The 22,147-nt window shown below is 41.2% G+C and overlaps 1 protein-coding gene and 1 long non-coding RNA gene across 2 annotated transcripts in view; both read left to right on the top strand.

The window, feature by feature from the left end:
* The window catches only part of LOC101903205 (alpha-2-macroglobulin receptor-associated protein), a 148,554-nt gene extending 143,839 nt beyond the window's left edge, over positions 1 to 4,715 (top strand). The window contains exon 7 of the transcript XR_009495537.1: positions 3,452 to 4,715. The gene's annotated coding sequence lies outside the window, so the exon portion shown is untranslated. The remainder of the gene's footprint in view (positions 1 to 3,451) is intronic.
* Positions 4,716 to 17,135: 12,420 nt separating this feature from the next.
* On the top strand, positions 17,136 to 21,864 carry LOC107132688 (uncharacterized). Its single transcript, XR_001500805.3, has 4 exons — positions 17,136 to 17,424; positions 17,617 to 17,800; positions 18,075 to 18,207; positions 20,599 to 21,864. It is a non-coding gene; the product is annotated as an uncharacterized lncRNA (long non-coding RNA).
* The last annotated feature ends 283 nt before the right edge of the window (positions 21,865 to 22,147 follow it).

The following is a 22,147-nucleotide window of genomic DNA, read 5'->3' as shown; positions in this document are numbered from 1 at the left end:
TCAGAAAGTTTGGAACCTGATGGAAGTTCACACAACTATAGTTAGAGCAGGGATTTTGATCCAGGGGTTTTGGATTCTCAGGCCTGAGTTAGCTCCAGGGCAGGTACCTCATTGCCTTAAGGCCAATCAGATCTACTCTATCTAGCTGGAGTAATCATCTGAAGTCTTACCAATTTCTAATGAGTCAACACTAGCTAATACCCTTCCAATGAGACACCACAAATACATCCAGATAATTGAAGTAAAAGAGTTGATTTATAATTTTTTCAACTACTTTTCTATGTTTTAATTCTTCAGCTGGACAGTGTTTACCAGATAATACTTTATTACATCTTTGTGTACCTGATACACTTTATAACATTCTTTCTTTTAAAATGTTATTATGAAACATTTTTAAGATAAAATAGCAGAATAGTATCCTAAACATTTAATGTGTTTATCATCCAGCTTCAATGTTGATCAACCCTTGGCCAATCATGTTTTATTTATATTCCCATACACTTCTCCTCTCTATATTACTGTGAAGTAAATCAAAGCTGAAACATATTTTTATGAATATTTTACTATGTACCTATAAAATATTAGGATTTCTCCAGTATGTATCTCTGAAAGATAAATATTAAAAAAAAAAACAAAAAACCACAATACTCTCCTGGAGAAGGAAATGGCGACTCACCCCTGTATTCTTGCCTGGAGAATTCCATGGACAGAGGAGCCTGGTGGGCTACCATCTATGGGATCGCAAAGAGTCGGACATGACTGAGCAACTAACCCTTTCACTTTCTTTTCATCTATCTATCTAACTCTCTATCAAAAAGAAAAAAAAGAAAAAAGAACCCCCAAAAATACAATGCCATTTCAGGATTTCAGGTCTAAAGTAAGTTTGTTAATGTCCAAACACCCAATTGCCTTATAACTTTAATATTTTAGAATTTGTTGGTATAATTTAATTAACTTCTAGTGACTCAAGATTTCTTTCATCTTCCATTTAAGTTTGAGCATGAAAACTCATCCTAGTGGGGATATTTTTCTTATAAGGCATCTTCTATTGCCCACCCTCAGTCCCACCATAGTTTCAGTTCTCAGTGTTTTAATTTGAATTTTCACAAAACATAGTTTTTTCAGGCATGGCCTTATTTCTTTCAAGTTCTGAACTTATGTTCCTATTTTAATTTGCATGTCTGGGCCAGATAATATCTTTATGGGACTCAAAGCTCCTTGAGGATGGGAGAGGATGCAGTTAAGAGGTATTATCAATACAAATTAATCTGGGAGGTCTGCTCCAATTTTTCATGTTTAAGTCAATTAGTACTTGGACATATAAATCTGACATTTTTTCTGTAGCAATTTACATTACTGTTCTTAGAAAGCATTTCTTTCTTATTCCTTCATGGTTATCTGTGCTTCTAATGAGCAATAAAAGATCTGTCAACAGCTGATGTGAACCAAGAGGGGAAAACTGAGGGTTTAAGTAGTTAAAGACACGAGCTCCTAAAGTTCCCCAAGCAATTTTAATCAAAGCTCACTTTTACTAGTTTGTTGCCTCTGTAGTATTTTTACATTAAAAAATTACAAAAAGAAAGAAAAAGAGAAGGCTAGGAGGAAAGGAAGGAGAGAGGAAGGAAAAGAAGGAAGGAGGAAATTAGATGATGTTAAAGTAAGTTGCTGCTGCTGCTAAGTCACTTCAGTAGGTGATGATAAATTCATCTCGCCTTTCTCCTGGAGTGATAAAGTTAGGAGCCTTACAGGTCCCCTGGTGGTGGTAGGTTAGTTGCTCAGTCGTGTTCAACTTTTATGACCCCGTGGACTGTAGCCCGCCAGGATCCTCTGTCCATGAGATTTCCCAGGCAAGAATACTGGAGTGGGTTGCCATTTCCTTCTCCAGGGGTATCTTCCTGACCCAGGGATAGAACTCAGGTCTCCTGCATTGCAGGCAGATTCTTCACTGCTGAGCCACCAGGGAAGCCCTATAGGTCACCTGCAGGACCTAATAAGGAACTCTCAGTCCTGTGTCTTTACAGTCTATTCTGCCCTATTCTCTTTTTGAAATGTCTATTCCTGATGAGGAGACCTAACTTGGTAGTAGCTCTATAAGCTAAACAAATTTCTGCCAAAACATGAGGCAGATGGTTATCAAATGATTTTGCCTTTCCCAATACAAAGATCACTGTGCCCTGCTGATGACAGGATTACGTCAGCACTAAAACAAATTAATAGGAAGAGGGGGAGAATCCCACTTGGACCATACGTGTGGTTAAGTAAGAGCAGGAACAATCAGAGCACTGGGTTTTCTTTAGATCTGTATGTGCTTTCTCAAAGGGATTGAAAGTGTTTGCCATTTGATTTGTCCTTTTCTACTCACACTGACTGCTCTGTACCATGGCGCTTGTTAGGAAACCTCATGGGTGCAGAACCCCACTACAGTGTGGCAATGACTTTAGAAGTCTCATTAAAGTGGGTTCCCACTCTGACCTCCAGATCTTGTTCAGGGTGTTTTTTGCATGAAAAGCTACTTGGTCCTCTCTGACTACCTCTGCTCAGAGACAATATCTCTGAAGCTACTCTTAGCAGGGGATAAAAGCAGACACCATCCAGGCTGTGTAATATATAGCGAACACTTGGCAGATTTCTTGTTCTGTGCTTAACTTTGACATGAAGCTAATCAGTTATGTTTGAAGATCAAATGAGGTTCCTGCCCACCACTACTAGATAGGGAGGATTTATCTCCAACCATACTATGATGTTCCCTTAATACCTTTCAAAAACACAAGTGCTTACATCCTAATAGGTTTTTAGCTTAAGATCTAATCATCCACTCTTGAATTAAGATGCTTGAATGAAGCCAACTCATTTGGAACTAAGCACTTTAATGTCAACAGAGACATATGGTATGGAGACGGAATTACAAAGGCTCTCTTCTTAGGCATCCATCAGGAAAGCAAGACTTAGACTCCAGCGTCTTTATTAGTTTACTCATTTATTTCTCAGTAAATAATTGAGAGTAATATCATCTTCTGAAAGCGGAAATGTTTGAATAATTACATGTTAGAGATGGGGTATATTCCCATTCCAAATGATTAAACCATTCCCTTGCTCTATAATTACTAAGTTTTTTTGTGAATGGCGTTACATTTTTAGACTGAAGAAAGTACAACATATATTGCACATATTGTGTAAATATACAGGTAGCCACGTGTGGAACAGTACATCTCAGTCTAATTACAAGCTGTCACTGAGGGTCCCTCAAAACCAATGAAAATGTCAACATAATGTAATAATAAAGTTATATCTGACTTGTCACATGGGGAAAACATTTTAATAAGGAATTGCAGAATACTGAGACTTTGAGAAGATTATCTTATTGAATTTAGATATGACAAATCTCTGCAAAGTACAAGTATTAATATGTGAATTTTGTTTATCTTGGTTTTGAACTGTGGTGTTGGAGAAGACTCTTGAGAGTCCCCTGGACTGCAAGGAGATCCAACCAGTCCATTCTGAAGGAGATCAGCCCTGGGATTTCGTTGGAAGGAATGATGCTAAAGCTGAAACTCCAGTACTTTGGCCACCTCATGAGAAGAGTTGACTCACTGGAAAAGACTCTGATGCTGGGAGGGATTGGGGGCAGGAGGAGAAAGGGACGACAGAGGATGAGATGGCTGGATGGCATCACCGACTCAATGGACATGAGTTTGAGTGAACTCCGGGAGTTGGTGATGGACAGGGAGGCCTGGCGTGCTGCGATTCATGGGGTCGCAAAGAGTCAGACATGACTGAGCGACTGAACTGAACTGAACTGAACTGGTCAAATTAGTATGTTCAAGAGTCTTGAATGACTTTAAGTTATTCGAAGCATTTGACCAGGAGGCAACCTTTTCTCCTGCCTATTAACTTATATTAACTCTGAAATATCCCTTGGCGATAGTAGGAAGGGGGTCTTTTAAACCACCCAGACTATGTTGGCTAATGCATTTTGATATCCTCTCCTCTTTTGGAGCATTTGTCACAATGATATTACTATTTGGTTAAAGTCCAAATTTCTTGCTGTAAGAAATAAGCTTTATAAGCTCTCTGAGATTAGTACTATTCCTATCTCTTCCACTATTTTTAGTGAAGTGCAGTACATTTTACTACCCATTAAGAATATTAAATGTCTTTCACTAAAGAGCACCTTCCTCCCAGAATAGTCTATTTCCAGTCCTGTTGATCTCAATCTTAGTTACATGTCATGTTTTGGCCAATAAAATATGAGTAGAATTGACACGTGCCACTTCTAAGGAGAGGCTTTAAGAGTTTTCACAGTTTCACCATCGCTCTTTCCCTTTGCCATTCTCTAGGCCAGAATACTGGAGTGGGTAGCCTTTCCCTTCTCCACGGGATCTTACCAACCCAGGAATTGAACCCAGGTCTCCAGCATTGTGGGCAGATTCTTTACCAGCTGAGCCACAAGGGAAGCCCAAGAATACTGGAGTAGGTATCCTATCCCTTCTCCAGGGTGTCTTCCTGACCCAGGAATAGAACCAGGGTCTCCTGCATTGCAGGTGGATTCTTTACAAACTGAGCTATCAGGGAAGCCCACCACAAGACCAATGTAGCCCAAATAGGACAGCTCCTTTAACCTGAGTCCTAAAATAAAAATTTGGAGTAGAATCACAGCTGAGTGGGGAAGAACCTGTAACAAACGCAAAAAAATAAACTTTTTTCATTATAAACCACCATGATCAGGGGGTATCTGTTATTGCTGCTTTACTTGCTTAATGTGATACAAATATCCAGTGACTATCAGAATGTCTGGCACATGGTGGGCATGCAGAACATATTTGTTGACAGATTGAGTGAATTGGTAGAGATTATATGATCTAGACACACAAGAAGTTCAGGCATATGCAGGTCTAAAGTAATAAAAATCTGGGTGTACATATTATTTCAACCACAGAGGTTTAGCTTTAATGTAAATGTAATTCAGTGTTTAATTATCTGCCTTTGAAACCTAAGCCACTTGGGTTAAATATATGTGTGTAAAAAGAGTCATGCATAATTGAGTGCCAACCGGTGAGGGAACAGTGGAGTGTCACCAGTAGCCAAGAAAGATTTCACTTGAAGATGTGAACTGGATGAACAAGTGGATTTATCAGGGCTTTTAGTTAGTGAAGGGGTGAGAAGAGGACATGGTAGATTTCTGAAGGGAAAATGCATGAAAACAAGAAAAGGGCTGGATTAGAGAAACTCAGGGATGGGATTTAATGAAGATGGTGCTTGAGGCAGATTAGTCAGGTGGCAGAGTGCAGATGGCCTGGATTACAGGACTAAGAGACTGGAAACCCTTAAGAAGCTAGTTCAAAAAACGTTAACATCATAAAAGTGGCAATTCACTCTCAACTTATAAATGCAAAGTCATCTTAATAAAAATACAAACAAGATTAAGTTTTTTTTTTTAAGGAACTAGAGTAGAAAATTCTAAATTCACATGGAGAAATACATGACAGGAAAATTCTGAAAAAGAATAATAAGGAATATTAAAACATATAAAATCTACATAATTAAAAGAGCAATTTGAGCAGGCAGCTCCATGCGAGTTTTAGTATTAGAAACATGTATAACTTCAATTGTAAAATTAGTATACAAGAGATGGAGTTAAAAAAAATCAATAGGAATATGGCAGAAACCAACACAATATTGTAAAACAATTATCTTCTAATTAAAATAAATAATTTAAAAAAATAAATACATTTTTAAAAAAATCAGTGGGAAAAGATGATTTAACTAGTTACATGGCATCCGCAAAAAAAAAAAAAAATTAAGTTGAACTTGATCTCACATCTTGCACCAGAATAAATTCCACACGGTTCAAAGAACTGAACACACTAGATTGAACCATATGACCATCTCTTGAAGGTACAAATAGTCAAACATTCATTTCCTATTTTTTACTTCACAAAAACTGAAGTCGTGGTGGTACTCAAAAAAAACCACATATTTTTTTGAATCTTGAGATGGGAAAGACTTTTTGAACTGTTACACAAAATTCAAAGGCCTATAAAACAATAGATGGCTACATTCAACTACTTAACAATAAACTTTTTCTGCATGGCAAAAATCACCATTAACAAAGTCGAAACGTTAAAGATGAACTTGGAACCATATTTTCAATTCTTATCATGAATATGGGAGTAAATTATCTTCAGATAAAGAACTTTTATGAGTATGCAAAAGGCCAATAATCCACTGGTAAAATGAGAACGGGATATGAATAGATACGTCAAAGGACAAAAAGATCAGGTGGCTCTTAGTCACATAAGAAGAGGCTCAGCCTACTCATTATATGCAAATGCAAATCAAAATTAAAGTAGGATAGCATTTTTTTTTACCTTATCAGATTCCAGAGATCTAAGAGTTTTATAACACAATGTATTGGCAAACTCAAACCTTTCTAGTGGAGTCTAAATTGATATAAATTCCTGTGGAGAGAAATTTGACTTCAGCAGTCAAAATTACTTTGTATACTTCAGCATCTGACCCAGTCATTCCATTTTTTGGGAAATTACACTAGCGTTGCACCTGCGCATGTGTGAAATGACAATGGCGACATCACTAACTGCAGCACTTCTACAAAAGCAAAGGATTGGAAACAGCCTGAATGCCCATTACAGGAAGACGGCTAAATAAGTTACTGCACAGGTTCATGACCCAACACTATGCAGTCACAACAAGCCATGAGAAAACTAAATCCTGACCTAAAATCAAATCCAAGGCCTGTTACATGATGAAGGAAAGCAAATGCTACAAATGGTAGCATTGAGCACTACCATTCATTTTGAAAAGGTTATATAACAATATATAAACACATATATCTTATAAAGAACACCTGAACACATATAGTTTTCATAAATATAAAATTTCTAGATAAGACTATACAAGATACTAATAGCATTCTTACTGTGGGAAGGGGAAACGGATAGCCAGGAACAGGAGGAAGTTACACTTTTCTTGTCTGTCTTCTGCACTTTTTGAATTTTGAACTATTTTCACATATTATCTTTCACAGAATTAAGTGAAAATTGATTGATCAGTTAAAACTGATGCCAACCTCTTATGAAAGAGCTGTTTCTACTGTAGATGAATTAATATCTGACTTGTGAAAAGCAAAACAAAACCAATCAGAAAACCCAAGCCCAACATAACAAATAACCATAATATTCTATGTGTGGATCAAATATGCAATTATAATAATTACATTTTAAGTAAATGAGTGTGTAGATAATTCATTTCCCACATTGTAGTTAGAGTGAACTGTCTAAAACATAAATTTGATCATATCATTCCCTTGCTTAAAAGTCCTCCCATGGCTCCCCACTGACCTGAGCATAACAACATCCGAATTCCTCAGTACAACAATCAGGCTCTCTGTTGTTCTGGACTGTGCTCTCACTACTCCAGCTGCATTTCTCACTCTCCTCTCTACTTTTATTCTGAATTTGCTCTTGTCTTTAGGAACCAAACTCCACACTAGACCACAGCACATATCTCAGCTGTTAACGTGCTCTTCTGCCACTTTCCCTTTTTCATGCCTGAGAAAGGCCTCACTCTCCCCCATACCTTGTTTTTCAGTAATTAAATGTCAAGTGTCCCCGACCCCCTAAACTAGCTAAGTCCAGTCTTCTCAAAAGTCTCTTAACACCCCACATGGTTCACTATGCTTGGTCTTCATCCCATTATAGGAGTCCCCCTTTACCCATGGTGTATTGTTCCAAGACCCTAGTGGATGCCTGAAACTGAGTCTAGTACAAAACCCACACAGACTGTTTTTTCCTATACTGATGAGTGGGGGGGATATACAGCAGGAATAAGCTGGACGAAAGGATAATTCACCACCTGGGCAGACAGTGCAGGAGGATGCAAGATTTCATCACTCAGAGAAGTATGCAATTTAAAACATGAATTGTTTATTTTCAGAATTTTCCGTTTCATATTTTTGAACTGCAGATTGACCAGGGGTAACTGAAATTGCAGGTCAGGGTAGGGAGATCACTAATATTGGTAGCTGATACATTTGTCTCCTTCAGTAGATTGTGAGTGCTTTGAGGGACCCCTATGCTTGCTCTAGAAATCAGCAGAGCTTACTCGTGCTAAATGTTTCTTGAGTAAGACTATGGATAAACCAGTCTGTTGAAGGAATCCAACCATGAGGTGGCAACGGGGATGGAGTAACACAGGTGATGGGGAAAAATCACCCAAAGACAAGTAGAAAGGACTTGGCCACAGATGTGCCAGAGTCAATGAATCGACTTTGTCAAATTCCACCATAGCGGATATTCTCTACCAGGCCTAATCTTACAGATCAGTAGCAAGCAGGAGTCCTTCTGGTTCAACGGTCTTTCTTTCTCCATAGAAAAAACAGGCAATAATGTTTGTGCTCCCTTCCACATGCTATCCGGAGAAGGCAATGGTACCCCACTCCAGTACCCTTGCCTGGAAAATCCCATGGACAGAGGAGCCTGGTGGGCTGCAGTCCAGGGGGTCGCGAAGAGTCGGACATGACTGAGTGACTTCACTTTCACTTTTCACTTTCATGCATTGGAGAAGGAAATGGCAACCCACTCCAGTGTTCTTGCCTGGAGAATCCCAGGGACGGGGGAGCCTGGTGGGTTGCCATCTATGGGGTCGCACAGAGTTGGACACGACTGAAGCAACTTAGCAGCAGCAGCAGCAGCAGCCACATGCTATCAGTCAGTTCACCCTGATCTAAGGTACTGACACGACACACAGATGCTGAAGGCCGTGCCCTGTGATCTAGCTCTGTACTTTGTTCTCAGTTAGCTGTGGAAACTTTGGCTGTGGCAGTCATTCTATCAGGTTTTAAGCAGGTGCTCTAAGGCCACTGGCACCAAATGGTACAAAGGTGTACAGAAAGCATCAAAGGATCTTTCAGAAGAGTCCAATAAGCGACCAAGGGATGGCAAAGCAGAGAGAGTACTGGGCTTGGATGTCATGCATGTACATTCTTGCTGACACTTCCTCCCAAGAAATCCAGGCATTTGCCCCACAGAGCACCAAAAGTAGAGGGGACTGGCTGAGGACTTCTGAGAAACCCGGGCAGTGTGCCCAGGTACTTGGAAACATTTGTTATTGTTTCGTCACTAAGTCGTGTCTGACTCTTTTGCAACACCATGGACTGTAGCCCCTCAGGATCCTCTGTTCTTGGGATTTCCCAGGCAGGAGTACTGCATTGGGTTGCCATTTCCTTCCTCAGGCGATCTTCTTGACCCAGGGATTGAACCTGTGTCTCCTGCATTGGCAGGCGGATTCTTTTTATAAAAAATTAATCAATGTATTTTAATTGGAGGCTAATTACTTTACAATATTGTGGTGGTTTTTGCCATACATCGATATGAATCAGCCACAGGTGTACATGTGTGGGAGGCGGATTCTTAACCACTGAGCCACCTGAGGTGCCCTGGTACCTCAAAAAATACCTACCTGCAATTTTGCCTTCTAGTTCATAAAATATCTGATTATCTTAATAGAAATAGGTTTTAAATTATTTGCAAACTACATTATTCAAAAATATCGATGTGCAATCAGTGTTATAGGTTGATATACAAAACACATCACTGATTTCTACATCCCAGTCCAGTATACTCTGTGGCACACAACTGGATTCTATCAAAATGTGCAGAATCAGTAAGAAAAGTGTAGGCCTATTGGATCCTTTCCCTCGGTTTTTAGACTTTTCAAAAGGATTTTCATCTGGGAGAATTCTCTCTCCCCGAAAATGAGACTTTCTTGTCCACCAGATCTGTGGGGCCAGCATCCTGATAGAAAGTTCTGGGGCTTTAAGCACAGAGTCAGAGCCCATCCGTTTGCGGTATTAATTTTTCATTGAGCTATAGTCATTAAAAATCACGCAGTGCTGCCCAAAGGAAAGAGAGCACGCTGCGTTCGTTTGTTGCCAAGGCTGACCACAGTGGTTCCAGTGTGGAGAGCATGTGCGCCACAAATATTAGAAAGTTAACGTTCAGACAGTGGAGCAGTTTTTTACAAAACACAAGGATGCGAAACTTGTGATCATAACTTATATAAAATACAACTTATGGCCATAGCACGAAAAATTGCAACTACCTAGGAATGAATCTAACAGAATATATAGAAGTCTTTATGGGCATAAGCACCAAAGGATATAAAATAAGATTTGAATAGAGAGCTAAACCATGTTCTTAGACAGAGAGATTCAATATGTTAAAGATCCTATCTCTTTCTGAATCAGTCAATACAATTCGAGGGAAAATCCCAATGGGAATATTCCCCTTTGCATTTAATAAATACCCTAGAAAAACAGTCACTCTCTTCAGCTAGTCAGGATGGTGATGCTGTTAAAAAAGAAGATCTGTAAACCCGTTTCCCGTGGTAAGTGGCATAATTAAGCAGATTTTCCTCACATTTTACTAAGATGTGTATTTTGGGGGATTACAGGGCCATTCTGATAGTTTATATCACTGAAGTCATTTGGTTTTATTCCCTTCTTTTCTAAAAATACAACCCATGGTGACATCTGATGCTGCCGATCACATATTGCGTTTCTGCAACTGAAGTCCTGGAAAACAGGAAAGAAAAAAACAACCCACTTTCTCTCCAGCTCGTCACTAATGACCTACTTCATACACAATCAAACAAAATTGGTGGGATTAGGGAGGGAAAATAAAATGTAAGTAATAAAAATGGAAAAAGAAAGATCAGGGTGATAGTCTAACAACACCATATAGGTGATAATCTAATAAAGTCTTACAGAGAGTTTTCATTTGCATGATCTCATTTATGTATTGCAACAATCCTGTGAAGTGGATTGGGTATTTTAATTTAGTCTACCCAGTTTATTTTGCAGATAAGGAAGAAAGCACAGAAGAGCTCGCATTGTACAACTAGTGAATGGCAGAGATAGGTTATTTTTTCTCTCTAAGGCAAAGCAGTCTGTGGACAGAGCCAGAATTTCAGATTCAGGCAGGCTTGCATCCAAACCTAGAGAGTGTGTATTCTCAAAATGGAAAAGATAAGGAAAGTCTTCGTGGTGGTGGTGGTAGTGGGAACTGGGCTTTGAAGCAAAAACAAAATTTGAAATGTTAGAAGGAAGAAGGAAGGCGTTTCTGGTGAGGAAAAGGAGCATGCCAACCAGAAGTTAAGAAAGAACCAAGGCCCGGCCAGGAAATGATCTCAGAAACAGAGGGCTTATGAAGAGAGGATCACACGCAGGGAGGCTGGATGCAAGGGGCTGAGAGCTTGGCGGAAACCCTGCGGGCCAGCTCTGAGAGCTATTCTGATTGACCAGAGCCCTGAACATTTCAACAGGAGTGATAGCTTGCTTTGGGCTCTGCCACACCTTGATTCTTGTCCTGATTGCTTACTATCTGGCTCAGTGATCTTGTGAATTTATGCATCTTCTTATGTTCCCAGTTCCTCATCTGTAAGAGGCAGTAACATTAACTCATATGACTGTTATGAGGATTGGATGAGTTAATGAATGTGACATAGTACCTGCCGTGTGGGATTTACTCAATAAATATTGGGTTGGCCAAAAAGTTCATTTGGGTTTTTCTGTATCATCTTACAGATGATAAGCCTGAATGAACATTTTGGCCAAGCCAATATGATTATGGTGACTATGAGCATGAGAGTGACCTGAGGACAGGTTACTAGATAAATGAGAAAGGTCAGTGAGATGTTCAATAATCCATCAAAAATATTGCTTGTTCCCTTTTCTTCACCCCCTATCCAATAGACAATTATATTAAATACAAAAGAGCAGCTAAAGGCAAAAACAAAAACAATATCACTTGGCTGGGGAACCAATCCATCACAGATAAGACATGTTTTACAAACTCTTCACTGCAGCTACGCTGGAGAGGACTGCAAGGTTTGCGCTTCTTAGAGTTCATGTGGTCAGAACTGGAATCTTCAATTGCCTTCTACCCTCTACCCTCACCCCTTCAAAACTATAAGTGGAAGTATTATCCACAAACTGCCCATTCTTGCTGCTTCTAATATCCTTTTTCCAAAAGAAGGACTAGGAAACAGGAGGGAAGGTCTTAGAGATTTCATTTAGGGAAGAAAACAAACAAGAAGAAAGCCCATGAATTCACACTCAAGTGCTCCTCTAAATGTGAAGAACATATTTCAAAAAAATAAACACTGACTAATCACAAGGAAATCTGCTGTCAACTCAAAGGCCTCGGCGTAGATATTAACAACATGGCGAGAAGAAAATGGCTCATTAATGATTCATGAAAATTGCTGTCACCATCAAGCAAAGCATATTTTGCAATGGATAAAATGACTTGTTTAAAATGCACACACACGCTCGCTCGCTCTCTCTCTCTCTTGCTATCCAAACCCCCTGCTGCTTTTGTGCCTTTCTCCCTGCCTGTCATAGTGTAAGTCACCACTCGAGGGAGCCCAAGTTTCTCCCGTCCTGGGCTCACTCCAGGCACCAGGCACACTGAACCACAATGGGGGGAGGGGGACACATAAGTCTGTTTCTCTACTGCAGGTGTACGTTCTGGGTGAGATGATGCTTTCTGGTGGATGCTTAGCAGCAGCATCCCTGGCCTCTACCCACTAAATGCCAGCATCATCAGCAACGCTCTCCCAGGCATGACACTCAAGTATCTCCTGACAGCGCCAAATGTCTCCCAGGGTGGGGGCATATGAAGCTGTCCCACTGCCCCCGGTTTAAGCACTTCTCTGATGGAGCTCATGGGTCTCCTCCAGACTTTGGTCTCTGATGGAAAAGTGTTGCAGAACCGGGAGAAAGTCGAGACACCAGCTCTATTTGTCTCGCTCTCCTGCCAGCAGCCTGGGGAGAAACAGAGCCTGGCAGGGGAGGAGTGGTCCCCTGGTGGCCTCGAGCTGTTATCAGAGCCCCAGTATTTCAGGCAAGTTTTATTAGAAGAGGAAACACTGTCAAGGCCTGTCTGGGGTGGTGTGAGCTGAGGCGCTGCTATTCTCTTCAGGCCTTTGGTAGCAGCTCAAATGATTTGTTAATTATTCATTACTATTTGTCATAAAATCCTGAAGGACTGCCAAGTGGTAGCGTGTGGGCAAGACGAAAGCAGGGGACATGTCTTTTCTTATTTTCCAGTGACTGTTGGATGTGGAGGGGCTGGGCTGCCTGGAAAATACACACAGGAATCGTGGGCGCTTGCCCTGGAGCATGCAGATGGTGGGGCTGGCCCACGCTCTATCCAGCACCATTTTCTGGGCCCCGTCACACTCCCTGCTCCATTTGCAGTGGAGATCATAAGGCCAGGGGGAAAATGTGATGGACGCAGGGGCTTCCTGCCCAAACACAAAATCTGAGACACTGAGACACTCTGTTTCAGAACTTTCCCTCCTCTTCCCCTCAGGGGCGGACACAGGCTGCCAGCGAGGTTCCTTTCTTTGCTTTCTCTTCTCCCCCATCCTCCTTTGCTTGCACCCATGGCCCCTTCTGAGACGTCCCCTCCCTCTTTATTCTCCTTCATGGCTGCATTTGATATTCATTTTAATCATATAAAGATATGTGCTTTATGGCAGGGTCACTGGGGCCGAGGTGACAGGAGACACAGTATAATTTGCCCCAGATCTTGGAAACACCCAAGGAAGGATGGCCTTGCTTTCTTTCAGCCCTAGTGAAAGAAATTGGGAAGCTGAACCCTACCTTGCTTTTCAAGGAGCCAAGGCTCTGGAATTCAGCAAATTTTAGTGAACTCAGAAAGCTAAATTCCAGAGTTATAGACTCCCCACCCCAGGAGCTGGAACCAAGGATTTGATGTTCTGATGTGTAGGAAGGAGCCGCAGGACCCTGGGGTGTCAGGCAGAAGAGGCAGGCAAACAGCAAAAGCCCATCCTCACTAATGGTTCAAGAGGTTGGGGGAAGTAGTGTCTGCTTTCTTGATAATTTCAATAGAGTACATTACTTGGCAAGGTCACCCCAGCCCTGGGTCAGCAAGGACATCATGGGCTGTCCCGATGGAAGAAAAGGTGACAAGCTGTCTTCATTCCAACACAGCCTGTGCACAGTAGGCCACCGTCTCACACTTGGATCCAAGCACATCATCACGGCATAAAGAGGCCTTTAATATTTGCGGGTGACTCAGTGGGAAAACCACTGCACAGAGCAGCCTGAGAAACAACAGGAGAGGATGGAACTGGCCTCAGGGCTTCCAAAGGACCTGTGGCCACTGGTGCCATTAACAACCCTTCCTGAGTGTCTGGAGGTGCTTGTCTGTCTTCTGGCACAATAGAATTTTCTAAACTGTTTATTCATGTGGTATTTATTATTTATTTATCCAATAGTCATTCCTTTGTATAACATATATTCATTCATTCATACTTACTTATTCATTCAATAATATTTACTCATTCACTGAGTATCACTGATTCAATATTCATTCAGTAAACACCTACTGGGCACCTCCTATGGGTCAGGTACTGTTTTTGTCTCTTGGGATACAGCAGTTAAAAAAAAACAAAGATATGAGTTTGTGGAACACTTGCAGGATACCAAGTAACTTCTCTTTGATTTAATCCTCACAGTAAATGTTTATGGGAGGCATTCTTGTTCTCATTTTACAGATGAAGAAACTGAAGCTTAGTGAGATCAAATAACAATGTCGGTATTAAATGGTAGAAATGATAATCAAGTCAGGTCTGTGGGACGCCAAGTCTGACAGTCATCCTCTGGAAATGTCACTTTGCCCAAGGAAAATTAGTTAACTTTGCAGTAGGAATTCAATAGTTTCCCCAGATCTTCTGTATGGAAATTAATCTCAGAGAGGGACAAACCAACTTACACACCAATTGCCAAATGCAGAAAACCAACCAACTTAGCCAATGCACTCATACTGACCAAGAGAGGATGGATGTGTGCTATGAAGCACTAAGTTATCAGATCTCAGTTGCAGAACAAGTATTTAGCAAGACTGTAAGTGAATGAATAAGGAGCTTTCAATTTCAAGAAGGACTTGTTAAACTTACAGCAAAAGGTAACCAATGCAGGGCTTCCCAGGTGGTGCTAGTGGTTAAGAATCCACCTGCCAATGCAGGAGACATAAGAGATGAGGGTTCGATCCCTGAGACAGGGAGACCCCTTTGAGGGGGGGAATGGCAACCCACTCCAGTATTCTTGCCAAGAGAATCCCATGGACAGAGGAGCCTGGTGGGCTATAATCCATGGGGTTGCAGAGTTGAACACGACTGAGCATCTGAGCAAAAAAAAAAAAAAGAAAACAGTGAAGATAAAATTCTTATATTTGACCTCCTTATGGGAGAGAAGAAAAAGCTAATTAAAATAAACATCTTTGCCAGTAAGAAAATGAGAAGATATGGTCTAAGGCATTCAGGGGCAGTGAACATTTCCAACATCTAGCATAATATAGACACAAGAAATACATACTGATCTGTGAATGGAGGTTCTTTGCTGACTTGGACCCCGGTGAAGTAGAGGGGTTTCCCATTTGGTTCGGAGAACTTTAAATTTGTTGTATGTTTCTGAGTGTGTGAGCCACTGCCCATAGGGCCTCTCACTTTGCTCCTTTACCTCTGCTTCTCTCAGGAAGGATTTGGAACTTGAGACATAATCCAGTTGAGTAATATGCTGGCAAGGACTGGACAGAAGTCAGAGTGAAGATAGGGTATAAATGAGGAAGGAGCTGACATTCATGAGAAAATTGCACATGTTAGGTTTTTGCATATATATTTCATTAAATTTCAAGACAACTTCAAGAGGTAGATATGATCTCACTCACAGACCAGAGAATGATGACTCTAACATGTCAATTGCCCCAGACTTCACAGCTGGAAAGATATAGAACCAAATCCTCCTCCTTTATTTTCTTCCCAAAAAAATCACAGGTCCTTTTTCATTTTAAGAATGTTATTGCTAATCACCATGATGAAATAGGCAGGGAGGAGCTCCTATAATAAGTGTGAGGTGTTACCAAGTCTAGCCTCAAACTCTCTGAAGATAGAAGTGAAGGAGGAGCTACCAATGGAACAATAATAACTCCAGGGATACTGGTAGCTTCTCTCCTCTCAACCTCTGTCCCATGCCCTTCCTCCTCTCTCTCCATAACTCTGATCACACCCCACCCGAACGCAGAAGGATGGACGTGCGCCATGAAGCACTAAGTTGTCCGATCTTAGTTTCACACAGGAAAACACACACGACAATCTCCACTTCTTGTTCTGCTCATTCTAGGTTGAATCCCCACTGGCCTGTGTCTACTTTCCTTGGCAGTCTCTTTTCCATTCCAGACTATTTTGTGAGTCCAGTTTTTTCTAAGTTGGCAGGTATGCAAACACTGGGAAATAGAGGGGCAAATTGAATTTGGCAGCTCCTTGTTCAGCTGAATTAACTGAATTCAGCTCCTTTAGCAGTGGGTTGACTCCTAGCCCTCCTATTAGAGGGCCCACCTTGAGCCTTCCTACCCAGTGGGCACACACACGGTTTTGACCAATCACACACTCTCAGCCAAAGGGTACAAGGTTTCAGTTTAAATGAGGGCCTCTTGAGTCATCTGGACTTGTCGCCTTCCAACTGCATAGCTTCAGCGGATTTCTAGGGCTCAGTCTCCTCATCTGGCAAAGAGATAGAGCAGCACACTGTCAGCCTGAAAGCATCAGCATGAAGATGACACAGGACAGTCATCATTGGTGTGGTGCTCCATAGACTTCTCTGATGACCAGAATCCCCCAGGCACTTGTGGATGGAAAGATTTCCAGGGCTCTCCTGGAAGTGTGGATTTGGTGGGATCAGGTTGGGGCTTATGTTTTTACCAGTTTATTGATCAATAGATTGATTGACTGATAAAAAGCTCAAATTATATTCTAATACTCAGAATGAGAAAAGTTCAGGGAACATGATTAGTGATTGATAGATATTCATTTATTGATGTTATTCTCTTTACTTCTGACCTTGACTAACTGCCCAAATCCCAGGTATTTAAATTCTGTAGCCCTTCCAGTTTGCTGTATTTCAAAACTCTTGAGAGGGCTGTTTCCTCAGGACCACCACTTTGGTTGGGGGCCTCTTAAGGTTCCCAGCTTCTCACTGATATGCTTTACGAACTGAGTCAGTGAGGTTACCTTTGCCCAAGGTCACACTCTACAATGACTCCTCAATTCCAAGTTTCATCTGACATTCTTGTGCATTTCACTGGTTTCTTTGTTTAACACTTCTGCTCCTAAATCACTCAGTAGGTGCCTAAGGCTAATTTGTTAGAAGCTGCATATGTGGGCTCTTTGTTTAACTCTGTTTCCACTTCCCCTCCTCTTTTTATACCTGTTTTTTATTCCCCTTTAGGTATGAGAGTAAAAGAACCTGATTTACAGCCCACAGTCCTCAGGAAGGCCTCCCCCATCTGTGTTACTGGTTGCCCACCTTGGTTCTGCCTGGTAAGGTTTCCAACTCTAGCCTGTAAAAGACTGACAGATGAAGACTATTAGGACTGGAAATACATAATGAATTATGCTTTTTGGAGTTGAGTCTTCGTCATAGGTTGAATATTTGAAGTCAAATATTTTCCAAACATTCTAATTTTTTGTCATGGTTAAATAAGTATGCTTTCAATTGCTTTTTTTGGAAAGGACTCTATCAGGGATTACCACATGGAATACAACAGACGGGCAGGTACTACAGCAGAGAAGTGAACGGCATGACCCTCAGCAAGTTCATTAACCTCTCTGTGCCCCAGTGTATATGTCTGCAAATAGAGATAACACTAATATGCACCTCCTGAGTTGCTGTGATGGTTAACGCGAGGTCATGGAGGTGAGATGTTAAGCACAGTGCCCAGAATGGTGCTGGTGGTAGCTGTTACTGTCATTACAGTAGTCCACGTTGCAGAATTTGTGTGCAGCTCTGTCTGTTGGCTCTGTTTTCTCCTTTCTTTACTTGCTGGCTTCTCTGCTTGCTTTGGGTTCCTGCTCTCTCTTGACTCTGAATTGCATATGGTTTTTGTTTGCTGCAGTTGTGCTCTTTCAACTTATTCTGACTTCAAATTCATGATCCCATTTCCAAAAGGTAATCTTTCTCTCTTCCCCAGGTTCATTGCCCTGAAGAGAGAATGTCCCTCTGATCATCCTGCCTCACCTCTAGCCCCTGCGATGGATGAACTCTGTCGGGCAGGATGGTCGTCCCCAGACTGATGAGCATTAACAGGGTTAGAGGAGTCACAGGTACAAAATCTGGCTGCTAAGACAGCAGGGTTTGGGGTGGGTGATTTCATTTAGAAGGCTATGAGCAAGCAGGCAGGCAACGATTAGCATCTTGTAACATAAATTCAAGACCATATGTCCACAGCAATTATATTCAGAGTTTCTTTTACAAACTCTGATTTCTGTAAAAACCAGGAGGTAATGTCCAAAAGAACATGGGATAACAAACGGGGAATAGAACCCAGACTCTCTCCATAAGCTGTTGTAAGACCTTTAGTAACTCATTTGATCCCCCATGGGCCTCAGTTTCCTCATCTGTGAAGAGAATGGAATGGGGTAGATGAACTCTAAGTGTCTTTCCACCTTCAAGATGACAAAGAAGTGGAAATGAAAAGAGGCATGATGCCTAAAATCTGATCTTGGACCAGAAATGGTTAGATAATTGAGGCTGATGCCTAGTTTAAAGCATTAATTATATGAAAAATTCCATATGCATTGATATTCTTGGAGACAATTATCTATCCGGTAAGCATATGTTGAATTAGCATAAGGTTGCTATTAAAAAATACTGTGGAAATTAAATATAAACTTCTCTAATCATAGGAAGCAACAAACTCAAAATCACTTTCACTTAAACAGGTTTGATGACTAAAGCTCCAACTTCCTTCCTCATGGCACTGACATAGCACAATTAGGATGAGAAGTCTGCACGAAAGCTCAGCTGCCTCTAAGTAGACTGGCCTCCTCCCTGAGGTCAGGTGTCGGTTGGTCTTTAATCACTGCTGTCCTGTAGCCAGGTTTATTTATAAACAAGTTGGACAGTAAAATGTAAACCACATGTGGAATGTCCCCCGGAAGTGTTGCCAAGGTTTGGGACAAGCATAGGAAGAGAAATGTGTAGTCAATGACACCGGGAAAATGAAGATGAAGTTCTTTTTGATCACCAAGTTAGCAGAAGACTGTAAAGCTACTAAAATGATAGCCACTATTTAGGAAGAACACTAAATCTGTTCATCTTTGGACATTGTGTGCCTCAGACAGTGGTTCTCGTCTATGGTTGAACTCTCTAGAGAGTGCTTAGTCTTATCAGATTCTTTTCAACCCCACGGATGATAGGCTGCCCACAAGTTTTCTTGGTCCATGGACTTTTCCAGCCAAGAATGCTGGAGTGGGTTGCCATTTCCTCCTCCAGGGAATCTTCCCGACCCAGGAATCAAACCCACATCTCCTGTGTCCCCTGCATTGTCAGGGCAGATTCTTTACCACTGTGCCACCTGCTTGAAAGTAGAATTTAATGCTTTTCTGGTTCCACCTTTTGTTTCTTAAAAAGTAGAGAACACCTACTCTCTGCCCTCTTTTGCCTGTCAGAGGGCCTTTGAACTCATCCAGGAAGTTTGGTCTGCCACTCGATCAAACCAAATAGTAATTTTCTGTCTCAAAGTGACCTGATACACACCATAGTTCTGTCCAGTCTGAGCTGCCTCTCCTCTAGGAAAATAGGCTTTGTTACTCGAGGTTCCTGAAGTGACTCATCCACCGTGTTTGTCAGACCGCATCATCAAGGTCTTCTTGCCACTGCGTGCTAAGTCACTTCAGTCATGTCTGACTCGTTATGACCCCATGGGCTGTAGCCTGTCAGGCTCCTCTGCCCATGGGTATTCTCCAGGCAAGAATACTAAAGTGGGTTACTATATATCCTTCTCCAGGGGATCTTCCCAACCCAGGGATCGAACCTGTGTCTCTTATATCTCCTGCACTGGCGACCGGATTCTTTACCACTAGCACCACCTCCTGCCCCTTGTTATTTGCAAACCTATTCTCTGCCTTCAACCCAGACCCAAAAGTTACATTTTTTTCCCCTCAGTAAGTTCTCCTGCCCTACAGACTGTCCTCACAGCTCCTGAAACAGGAATTTTCACACTGAAAAAGTGATGATGGATCATCAACAATTTGCCTCCATCAATGGATTACTTATGGATCTTTGAATTGACTGAAATCTTGAAGTAGTTTTTGTGTCCTTCATGATAGACTACTTTCCAACAAGGTGTCTTTTTGACGATATGTTCATGTACATGAGCTCTAAGTATGCACATGTTGTTGTGTGTTCTGAAACGGTCTCAAACGGGGTCCAAAGCATCGGTGAAATTTTTTATTCTCAGTACTCTCTAGTCTGGTGCTACTCAAAGTGGGAGTCCATAGACTAATGTCCATCTACAAGCTTTCTATCCCAGGTTCACTGGGGGTAAGTACAGAAATTGAGAGTAGAAAGGGTTTAGAAATGTCATGGCCATTTTACAAAGTGACTTTTATGTATTCTGAACTCAATAATTAAAATTTGGATCTCATATTTATATGACTTAAAATTCCATTGTCTAAGAGTTCATTTTCATTACAATTTATGGTCTCTAATAGATTTGATACTAAAGGATGTCAACCCTGAATATTCATTGGAAGGACTGATGCTGAAACTGAAGCTCCAATACCTTGGCTACCTGATGCAAACAGCTGACTCTGGAAAAGATCCTGATGCTAGGAAAGATTGAGGGCAGGAGGAAAGATTGAGGGGTGGGAGAGGATGAGATCCTTGGATGGCATCACTGATTCAGTGGACATGAGTTTGAGCAAGCTCCGGGATATGGTGAAGGACAGGGCAGCCAGGTGTGCTGCAGTCCATGGCATTGCAAAGAGTTGGACACAACGTAGGGACTGAACAACAACAACAGATTTAATTTAAATCAACCAACTAAACCAAAACTAGTTTTCCTCCAGATAATTCTAGAGCAATGCTTCTCAAACTATTTCAGGTTTTTTCCCCTAGCTTTCAGGAACCGTAAGTTTCTTAATATTAAGGCTTTAAAAAGAGAACCCAATATTCAGCACCTCATGGTCTTGGTCTTTCCCTTACCCTACATACCACTCGAGAGCAGGGGATTTTCATAGTCTGGAAGTGGTGGGATAAACATTTCTCAGCTCTCAGAGGCCTCAAGTGTTAAAGAATCCCCACTCAACACTACTGGGGAAATACTGAATGATAAGGCTCTGTCTCAGTTGGGATCCCTGGGAATATCCAGTTTTGTAATAAATATTACATACATCATCTGTCACTAAGGGATATAATTTTTGACCTAATGGTGGTAGAAAATCAATGCTCATCTGACACATGGCCAAGATTTTAAGACTATAATTAAAGGCATTCTTTTGGATTCTGTCATTTAGTAAGTTGTAGAGAAGAAAACCTTGATGTGTTCCAGTTCAGTAGAGGAGTCAATCCAAGAGGGGTAGGGTAGGGGGTAGGGGAGAGAGACTCAAGAGGGAGGGTATATATGTATACTTACTGTTGATTCACACTGTTGTACAGAAGGAACCAACACAAAATTGTAAAGCAGTTATACTCAAAATAAAAATTTTTAAATGGCTGTTGCTGATTTTGGTACTTCTCTTCACCCTTCCACCCAAATGACACGTCTCATCTTCTTGTCTCTTCCAAGTCCCTCACAAGAGCATATGTTTCAAACATCTACCAACCAAACTACCAAGTTGCCTCAAAAGAGTGTGAATCTGAGACTTTCAAAGACCTCCTCCCATTCTACTTCAGCAAAAGGGTCAAATTTCTCAGCTCTTCCATCTCCATGTGTAGATAATAGAAGTAGCACGCCCCTTTTCTTCAACCATAAGGACCATCAGGATGTAAAATGGCATCATAAATCCAAACTCAGAAAACACATTTCTTGACTTTTCAGTACAATTAGGAGTCGGAGACATGAGTCAATAGGAAGCTAAATGCAAATTTCAAACAAAATAAAATCAATATGCCTAATATGAGACTACTGACCCTACTTTCTAAACCAAATATTAAGAGTGTGAAAAGAAAAAGATTGTATATGTTCTGATTGATTAATAAATGACAAGGATAAGGTAATTTTCTGGAATTTTTATAAATGGTTTTTACCCAGGAAAATCT

This window comes from Bos taurus, chromosome 8 (genome assembly GCF_002263795.3).
Source record: "Bos taurus isolate L1 Dominette 01449 registration number 42190680 breed Hereford chromosome 8, ARS-UCD2.0, whole genome shotgun sequence".
Lineage (NCBI taxonomy): Eukaryota > Metazoa > Chordata > Mammalia > Artiodactyla > Bovidae > Bos > Bos taurus.
The sequence above is the reverse complement of the archived record's forward strand: the minus strand, read 5'-3'. Positions and strand labels throughout refer to the sequence as shown.